Source organism: Crocodylus porosus, unplaced genomic scaffold (assembly GCF_001723895.1).
Source record: "Crocodylus porosus isolate Cpor-Errol unplaced genomic scaffold, CroPor_comp1, whole genome shotgun sequence".
In the NCBI taxonomy this organism is placed as follows: Eukaryota; Metazoa; Chordata; order Crocodylia; family Crocodylidae; genus Crocodylus; species Crocodylus porosus.
The window spans coordinates 20,440,614-20,451,256 of NW_017728910.1; positions in this window are offsets into that span (position 1 = coordinate 20,440,614).

A 10,643-nucleotide genomic window follows, 5' to 3' on the forward strand; every position below is an offset into this window, starting at 1 on the left:
CAGAGATGAATGCCCTTCCTGAGTCTTCTGCTCCCCGCAGGCCAGGTCTGTCCAAGGTGGTTATGTCACTTTTGCTTGGTTTCCTCTTAAGACTCGCACAAGAAGGTGAAGAGATTCTCCCCTTCCTCGACCTGCTCATCTTCCTCATAGGGCACAAACAGAGATACGGAGCTCAGGGGTTCCTGTACTTCCGATTGTTTCATCTCCTCCTCTTTCTCATGCGGCATAGGTAGGAGATTTTGACTCTCTTCTTGTTGCCCCTTGTCTTGGGACACACATGGGACTGTGGTGTTTAGGAGATCTTGTACCTTCTGCTCTTCTTCCTCTGCATGGGGCACACCCGAGGATATGAACGTCTGTGGCTTGTGTCCATCCTGCAGTTCCCTGTCCCTGTCATTCTGGGGCATAATATTCAGCTGATTCTGTGCATCCTGCTGCTGCTTCTTGTCATCACAGGGAACGACTGGGATCGAGTTGGTTTGGTGATGCTGTCCCATCTTTTTACATTCTTCATAATGTGGAAGGACTACTCTTAAGCTCCTAGTATTTTCCTTCCTTACCTGCTCTTCATCCTCTAGGTTTCTAGCCAGGGATGACATACTCGGAGATTCTGGCCCCATAGGCTGTGGCTCCTTCTCGTACAGTACACCTCCATAGTTGTCCTCTTTGTACGATGCACCCTCAGACTCAGAGCTCATTTGGCTTTGTTTCTTTTCATAGGTTACTTCCAAGGATGAAGTCCTCACGTGTCTCTTAGGTTCTTGCTCCTCCTTTTTTGGTATACTTTTGTAGTCCTGTTCTTCCTTGTAAGGAGCACTGTCAAAAATCACATTTTCTTGCTGATCTTCTTCAAAGGTTACTCCTAGGGACAATGTGCCATGGTGCACAGGTCTTGTAGGTAGTTGCTCCCAGTTTCGTGCGTGGTGGTAGTTTTGTTCTTCTTTGTAAGGTCTACTCTCAGACCTGGGGCTCATAAGACTTGTGCTTGGGCACAAGACGTTGACGTGATCCTGTTTCTTCTTCTTTTTCTTTTTCTTATACTGCATATTTAGGAAAACTCCATGTAGGTGCTTTTCCTCCTGCTTCTCTTCATTGTGGCAATTGTCTACAGGCACAGCACTTAAATTGCTTTTGACTTCCTTGTTGTATGGCTTAAAATGTAAAAGCAAAGCATCCCCATGGTCACGTTCATGCAAAGGCTCGTGGTAGTCTTGTCCATTCTCAGGACACTCCTGCTTGCTAGACTTATCAGCCAGGGGTATTTTCTGATTTCTTTTCTTTTTTGTCACCTTTTTCACAGAATTTGAGTTTGTTCTGCAGAGAAGGAAATTAGGAATTAAGAACTGAGAACAAATGGCAGCTGTAAAAACTTGTATCTCAGCCTAAATCCTACATTACAATGTCTCAAGAGCCACACAGACTTCAAATAGTACACTTGATTGCCATCCTCACACTAAGTAGTCCTTGATGCTATCATCTGTGGAACAAGGACTGTTTGTTTAAATACCTTAGTCCATTATATTTGTGGCACAGGAGAAGTCATTGTACTAAACAGCATCCACACATACCTTCTTTGAAAGCAGCCGACACAACAAAATGCTAAATTCCTGAAGGAACTGCTGATGTCTGGAAGATGTTCTCTCTCTTCCGTAGTAGCTGTTGCCATTGCTGAATCTTCGGTAACGACATCAGCACTACTCATGCTCCTAAACACAACAAACGATAGTCAAAAAGTAACTGCCTCTTAATTTGCTATCAGTTCCCCCAACTTCTTTCAAAGGATTTATGAATACGTCCAAGCCGGTTCAGACAGGGAGTAAAACGGACATATTTGGCAGCTGGTTTCATTGGTATTGTCATAGCATGTTCATCTCCTGCTGAGCTCATCATTATGACCTCATCAGTTCTGGGATGTGAAAGACTGGTGCCTGAGCAACCGTGGCACTTTCAAACCCAAGTAATAAGCAGTTTGTCACAATGAAACATCAGCTTTCCTCATATTTATTTTGAGTCAGCAGCTTTATAAGTTGTCCTCCTCGGGCCTCTTGAGAATGCTGAGGACCTTGAGGTAGAAATAACAGCTGGAGTAAAGAGCAGCTACTTTGGCAGTGATATATATGGGGAGTATCTGTTTTCTGTCCAGGCCATCTTCAACAGGGTATCTAACTGCTCGCACAAATATTAATAAATCTAAGTTACAATGCCCCTGTGAAATAAACAGATATTATCACCATTTGGCAGAGGGCAATATTCTGTTTGCTTCCATCTCAGGTGTATTTGAATATGAAGAAAATGTATTGAATCAGAGAAATACAGCCGCGTTTCAGAAATATGAGTTAATTTCTGTTAATTGACTATAACTGTTAATCTGGTTTATAACAGTTATAGACATTAACAATATAGTCACTCTTCTGTGCATCTCAGCGTGTGAAAAGGACTATCCAAAGAATCACGTTTCCTCAAATTTTTTCAGAAAACAATGGTGAAATTTAAGTAAATCTCTTTAAAACACTGAAATTTTCTTTCAGTATTTTAGGATACTAGGATGCTTAGGATGACAAATACCGTGGCTGAATAAATTATAGCCCAGTTCAAAGTCCGCTGATGGCAAAAGGGAGTTTTATCCAAAACTTCAGTTCATTAGGTTTTGGATCATGCCATTTCTTAGTATTGATTTATCATCTCCCACCTTTAGTTACGTTTCAATAATACAAGGTCAAGGATAGAATCTGACTGTTCAAAATGTTAGTAGCTTTTATTTTTTCCTCAAATGCTGCCCATGTAAGGACCTGTTTTTTTTTCCTCAAATGCTGTACTGTAAGGACCTGTTTTGGCCAGTCGCTATCTGAGTTTACATCGGGAGCTGGACTGTTCTCAGTGGTGGCAGATGACAGAAAAGGAGCAATGGGCTCAAGTTGCAGCAAGGGAAGTTGAGGTTAGATGTTAGGAAGAATTTGCTTACTAGGAGGGTAGTAAAACACTGGAATGAGTTACCCAGAGAAGTGATGGACTCTCCATCCTTGGAGGCTTTTAAAGCCTGGCTAGACAAAGCCTTGGCTGGGATGATCTTGTTGGGGATGGTCCTGCTTTGAGCAGGGGGTTGGACTACATGTCACCTCCTGAGGTCTCTTGCAACCCTAAATTTTCTATGAGTCTAGATTCTACATTCTGCAAATGTCAGTTATTTAGGAAATACTACTGGAATATTACTGATGAGCCACAAATAAACAGTATATTACTTGCTTGAGACTGTTAGGGTTAAGCCACACTTGTCCATGTGGGGGAACATGTTCACGGTAAAACTGGACAAACTGAGGGGATATTGAGTTTCACACAAAGCTTTGAGGTATCAGGTAAGGTTTACTGGTGCTTCTAGTTTTGGAAAGGATATCTTTCCAGAGATTTTACATTTTTTTTGTCACCTTGCCTTTCCATTTTGACAGCACACAGGCATTTGATAAGGAAGCATTGTTGGAGGTCATGAAAATATTTTATTGAATCATCTCGCCAAGGAAGCCCAGCTGCATCTGTAGTTTCTACCCTTTAATAGCAGAAAGGGGAGTTTTTAAGCATAGGTTATTTTTAAAGTTATTTAAGAATATTTAAAGGCTAGTTTATTAGAACAAAAAGCTGCAGGTACTGCATGAACTTTACAGGCTACTTTGACTTTCTATAGAATAGCAGGTTATGTTAAAAAATCATCCACTGAGTAATACAGCATTTCAAGAAGTTGGTCTTTGATGGTAGGTGTCAGTAAAAGGGACTGGATACGCAAATAGAACCTTTGACGTTAATGTTGATAATACAATACTTAGCACTCATATAAAGCTTTGCATTTTCAAAAAACCTCTGCTTTGGCTCACCTAGGCTTATATTGTTAGAGCCATAATGTAGCATTCTTTCACTGTAGGGCTAACCATTTGACATGTGTGTTCCTAATAGGGCATTTTAGATCTCAGTTTTATTTTAAGAGCAATCATTGTAATGGCTACCAACCTATCCCACCAAGACACGGTGCATTTCTTATTGCTTCTGGACACTTGTTTACTATATAATTTTCATCTTTTCCACATGAACTAACCCTATATGTTAAGTACTTGAAGAGTCAATGTTTTAATCGATATAAGGCTTTCATAGGTTGGGTTTACACAGGGGATGCGGGGCAACATTTCTCCCCTGGCTTGAAAAAGAACAGACCTAAATTGCAGAGCTAGCTCATGCCTACACATCAAAATGATGAGATGACTTCTTTTTTTTTTTTTTACCCCTCACAACTTTATAAATCAAGGGCAGGTGCAGTAACTGGGTTTTTGCTTATGTAAAATGCTCTGTAGCAACCAAGTGAAGCAGCCCTCCTAACGAGAGCATGAGAGCGTTGTCTGGCTTCCATTTTAAATTATTTTTCTGGTGTGGAACAATCCTGACTAACATCTTACAACATGAAAACCCCTCTGTAATATATCAACACATTTTAATCCTTACAGTCAGTAGCAAAGAAGAGACATCAGATGATTTTGATATGTAGGCCATATTGTCATCTATATCGAATCAGTAGGCAACTGCAGAAGGAATGTGGTCCCTCCTCCTCACGCTCCTACAAATCAGTAGGAAACTGCAGAAGGAGTGGGGTCCCAGCAGCCTCATTCCCCTTTCAGTAGCATTATTTTGTAATTATGGGAGTGAGGGAAGAAACAGTAATTGTTCTAGGGTTATATCTTACAGAATGATAGCAAGTAATTTCAGTGACTCCATCCATATGAACATATCCAGCCTGCAAAAGCAAGTCTGAGGAGTAAAGGAGCCCAGGAGAGCTGCCTCTTCTTTATGGGGGCACTTTTTAAGGGCACAGGAGCAAGTTATCCTGATGCAACAGAAGAATGGGAAATGTGTTGAAGGCCAGCTTGTATAGACAGTGGTCTCTTCCATGAGTTGAAACTCAAAAAGCAATCCTACAAAAAGTGGAAATGTGGTCATAAGAGTATTATATGGGCACACAGGAAGAAAATTAGGAAGGCCAGGACATGATCTGTGATGCAACTGGAAAAGGATTTAAAAGGCAATAAAAAGGGATTCTACAGATATGTCAAGAGTAAGAGAAAGACTGAAGCAACCACAGGTCCCTAACAGAATGCAGAAAGCAATCTAATGATGGATAATACAGAGAAAACTGAAGCGGTTAATGCCTTTCTTATTTGAGTCTTCATAAATAGGAACAGCAACCAAATGACAAGTGCAGTTGGCAGCAAAGATAGGGAAGACTTGAAACAACTTAGAGTAATGGCAGAATAGGTTAAGGATTACTTAGAAAAGCTAGATGCTTTCAATTTGGCAGGACCTGGATGCAATACACCCTGAAATACAAAAAAAAAAAAAAATGGCTGAAGTAATTTTAGAGCCACTAGCAATCCTCTTTGTGGGGGTTGGGAGAAGTCCCAGATAACTGGAAAAAGGCAAATATAGTGTCCATTTTTAAGAAAGAAAAGGACAAAGATTCAAGGAACTGCAAACCAGTCAGCCTGACCATGATACCAGGAAAGATCATGGAACAAGTCCTCAAAGATTCTAATGAGTGTCTAAGGGAAGACAAGGGGATCAGAAATAGCCATCATGGATCCACCAAGAGCAAGTAATAGCAAGACCAAACTGATTTCACAAAAGCATAGAAAATTAGGGTTGGAAAGGACTTCAGGAGGTCCTCTAGTCTAATCCCCTTCTCAAAACAGGACCATCCTCAGTTAGATCATCCCAGCCAAGACTTTGTCTAACCAGGTCTTAAAAACATCCCAGGATGGAAATTCCACAACTTCTCTGGGTGCTTTACTACCCTCTTGGTGACCATTTTTTTTCTAATATCTAACCTACACTTCCCTTGTTGCAACTTGAGCCCATTGCTCCTTGTTCTGTCATCTGCCCCCACTGAGACCAGTCCAACTACATCCTCTTCAGAGAGTTGAAGGCTGCTATTAAATCCCCTTTGTCTTCTCTTCTCCAAACTAAACAAGCCCATTTCTCTCAGCCGCTCATATATGATGTTCCCCAGCCCCCTCACCATTTCCATTGCTTTCTGCTGGACTGTCTCCAATTTGCCTACATCTTTTCTGTGGGGGCGGGTGGTAAAACTGGACACAGTGCTCCAGTGGCCTCACCAGAGCCAAACAGAAGTGAATAATCACTTCCCTTGAACTGCTGGAAACAGTCCTACTAAGGCAACTCATTATGCTGTTAGCTTCTATCGCAGCAAGGGCACACAATTGGCTCATATTTAGTTAATTGCCCACTGTAATCCCCAGGTCCTTTTCCTCAGGGCTGTTGCCCAGGCAGTCAGTCCCCGGCCTGTATCAGTGCATGGGATTGTTCTGTCCAAAGTTCAGGACTTAGCACTTGTCCTTCTTGAACTTCATGAGATTTCTTTTGGTCTAGTCCTCCAATTTGTCAAGGTGTCTCTAAATCCTAGCCCTGCCATATGGCATATCTACTATCTACTACCTTACAGTCCATTCATCCAACCTGTACTTCATTAACTTCCTTATGAGAATGTTGAGAGAGACCATATCAAAAGCTTTGCTAAAACCAAGGTATATTATGTCCACTACTTTCCCTGCATCCACAGAACCAGCCATCTTATCATAGAAGGCAGTTAGGTTAGTCAGGCATGACTTGTCCTGGGTGAATCCTTGCTGACTGTTTCTAATCACCTTCTCCTCCAAGTGCCTAGAAACAAATTCCTTGAGGACCTGCTCCATGAGTTTTCCAGGGACTGAGGTGAGGCTGACCAGTCTGTAGTCCCCCAGATCCTCCTTCCCTTCCTGAAAGATAGGCGCTATATTTGCCCTTTTCCAGTCATCCTGGACCACTCCCGATTGCCACAGATTTTCAAAGATGATGGCCTGTGGCTTTGCAGTCAGATCAGCCAACACCCTCGGTTGCATCATGTCCAGCCCCATGGACTTGTACACATGCAGCTTTTCTAAATAGTCCCTAACCTGTTCTTTCACCACTGTGGGCTGCTCACCTCCTCCCCAAACTGTGCTGTCCAGTGCAGTAGTCTGGGAGCTGACCTTGCCTGTGAAGACTGAGGTAAAAAAAGGCATTGAGCACTTCAGCCTTTTCTGCATCCTCTGCCACTAGGTTGCCTCCCCCATTCAGCAAGGGACCCACAATTTCCCTGATCTTCATCTTGTTGCTGACATACTTGTATGAAATCCTTCTTGTTACTCTTCATGTCCCTTGCTAGCTGCAACTTGAAGTGCACTTTGGCCTTCCTGATTTCATCCCTGCATCCCAGAGCAATACTCTTATACTCCTCCCTAGTTGTTTGTCCAAGCTTCTACTTCTAGTTAGCTTCCTTTTTGTGTTTCATCTCACTGAAGCGTTCCCCGCTAAGCCAAGCTGGTCTTCTGCCATACTTGCTAGACTACTGCTCATCCCTCTCCCCTGCCCGTCCCACCTATGGTGCACCTCCCCCCCACTGGTGCAAAGACCCCACCAGATGGAAGGGCTGATGCCTCCACTTGCCCCTTGCCCGCCTCGCCTGGGGCGGCCAGTAACTGTGGTGCCAGGACCCTGTCAGATGATGGGGCTCGTGCCACCTCCCAGCCGCCTTCTGCTGTGGCCTTGTTTGAGGTGGCCGACCCCAGGGGGGGCGAGCTGGAAACAGTCCAGCCTATCTCCTACAAAGGGGAGGCCACCCACCATGAAGAAGAACAAGGAGAGGAAGATGAAGGGGGCCTCTCAGGACACTCCATTCCTGTCAGGACCCTACTTGGCGGGCACTGGGTGGGCCCCCAGTGAAGAGCCTGACCCCACTCCAGCTGTACCACTGCCGACCCGGTTGCACATGGCCATAGACAGGGATGATTCAGAGGTGGGTTAGGTGATGGTGGGGGTCACCAACCCCTTGCCTGTCTCCCAGCTTCCAGAGTCGGGTGGCAGTAAAGGTGATACAGAATGTCTCTCTTCTGGAGGCCTGACTCAGGGGGCAGCACAGGGATTTGTTGACCTCTTGGTTGTGTCCCAGCTTACTGGATTGTATGGGGAAGCTAGTGAGATGGAGATCAAGCTTTCTGAGTGTCACAAGTGACCTCAAGCGCAAGATGATCTCTGTCCCCCCAGGAAGGTGAAGATCACTGTCCTGGAGCTGGTCCTCCACCTGGACAATGAAAGGACACTACTGTGTCTGGACATTGAGGGCGTAGACACTGTGTTTTCAGGTGAACTGCCTCCTGGGGTGCAGCCTTGCTGCTCTTTTTTCAGAAACATCCAGTGCACATTGGTGTACCCCTGCCCAGGTCGCCCCCAACTACGGAGGTCTCCTGACCTTTCTGAAGCAGACCAAAGGACAGAAGAATGTAGCAGAGTGCATCTTCTAGTGATGGGCAGACCCTACGCTTTTTGTCAAGGCTGCCAGGGCTGTGGCCAAACTTATGCAGCAAGATCTAGGCACCTGGTAGATGGCTTACTGTTTGAAGAAGCTTGCACAATGGGTGAGAGATGAGGAGGGCCTGGAAGGGTCCCTGGAGTAGTGTAGGGTATGATAGGCTTTAACTGACCTGTCTCTGCTGTCTTGTTCTGCTCTTGGCTGCTCGCTTTTCTACCCACACCAGTGGCAGCCGCAATCATTGGCACTTTTAAATCAATAAGTGTCAAGATCCAGTGAAAAGAAAGCTGTCCTGGAGCTCCTGTGCCAGAAATGGCTGGCCATCGCCTTCCTCCAGGAGATGCATTGTGATGGGCTCAGCCAGGTAGCTTGGCACACTGCCTGGTGAGGCCACTTGTTCCTGAGCCATGGCACCAACTTCAGTGCCATGACGCTCCTATCACCGCAGCTGCAGCTTGACGTGGTGATAATGTGGGAGATCATCCCTGGTTGCCTGCTGACGGTCCGCATCACGCTAGCACAACAACACCTGCTACTTGTGAATGTCTACACACCCACTGATGGCCAGGAGACGGTCATTTTTTTTAGATCTAGGCTGCCATCCTTCATGACTCTAGTGAGGAAGATGACCTGCTTCTCATAGGTGGCGACTTTAACTGCACCATTGATACCTCACTTGACCGCATGGGGCCTGAGCCTCACCTGCCCTCACCCTGCAAGCTGCAGTCTTGCCCTGGAGACTATTGACCTTGTCGATGTCTGGCAAGTACTGCATCCTGACATGCACCAGTATACCTGAGCCAGAACAAGTGCCAGTGGTCTCACCATGGCCTGCCTTGATTGCCTTTAAATCACCAAGCACCATCTGCCACTTCTGCGCAGTGGCTGCATCGTTCCCTTGGGCCTGTTAGATCATGGCCTGGCCTGCTGGGAACTGACCCTGCCCGGCAGAGCCTGTGTGCAGGCACCTTATTGGTGCTTCAATGTCAGCCTGCTCCAAGACTCCTACTTCTGGGACTGCTTTGCCCATTTCTGGCAGGGCTGGGAGGCTGCAAAAGCAAGCTACTCTTCCTAGAAGCTATGGTGGGATGTGGGCAAAGTACAGATCCCGGCTTTTTGCCAGCAATACACCCAGCTGGGCATGAATGAACTTCACCGCCATGTCTGAGAGCTGAAGGAAGATGTGGTAGAGCTTGAAGCCACCCTGCTGGCTGCTGGCAGCGACGCAGCACTGTGTGAGAGCCTCCAGTTCCACAGGAAATGCCTGCATGATGTGGCAGAGAGCACGGCCCGTGGAGTGAGGATCTGCCCCCACTCCCAAGAGCTGGCAAAAACTGATGCCCCAAACCTCTTGCTCTTCAACCTGGAGTGGTGGCGGGCAGCAAGCAAAAGTCTTGGATCACCTCAAGACCCCGGAAGGCTGGGTGATCACAGACCTGGGCGAAGAGCATGAGCATGCTATCACCTTCTATCGTGACCTATTTGTGGCTGAGCCGTCCTGCCCCGAGACCACGTGGGAACTCCACAAGGGCCTGCCGCATCTCTGCACCCTGGCGGCCAGTGAGCTCAAGTGGGAACTGTCTCTGGAGGAGCTGGCAGCCACTGTGGCTGGCCCCACCTCTGGCAAAGCCCCAGGCCTCGATGGGTTACTTGTCAAGTTCTACAAGACCTTCTGGCCTCTCCTTGTCCCTGCCTCCTGTGCGTTTTCCAGGAGAGCCTTGCCGACAAGGTCCTACCAATCAGCTGCTGCTGAGCGGTGCTCCTGCTGCTGCCCAAGAAGGGAGACTTTAGCTGCATTAAGAACTGGCAGCTGGTTTCCCTGCTGTGCACGGACTACAAGATTCTGGCCAAAGCACTGGCAACCTGCCTCCACACTGTCAAGGCCTCTGTCACTGGGCCTGAGTAGAGCTCCTGCATGCCGGTCAGGACCATCCAAGACAACCTGTTCCTGATGCTTGACCTGCTCACAACCAGAGAACTCTTAGGCCTGGACATCGGCCTCATCTCTCTAGACCAAGAGAAAGCCTTCGACTCAGTGGGCCACATCTGCCTCTTCCAGACTCTGGAGACCTTTGGCTTCGGGCCCTCTTCACTGGGGCCCTCTGGATCTTGTACCAAGACGCCTCCAGTCTGCTTAAGGTGAATGGAGTGCTCTATGCCCCGTTCCCCGTGCGCAGGGACATCCATCAGGGCTGCCCCCTGTCAGGCATGCTCTATGCCCTAGCAATTGAACCACTGCTGCATATGCTGTGGCACAGCCTCAGTG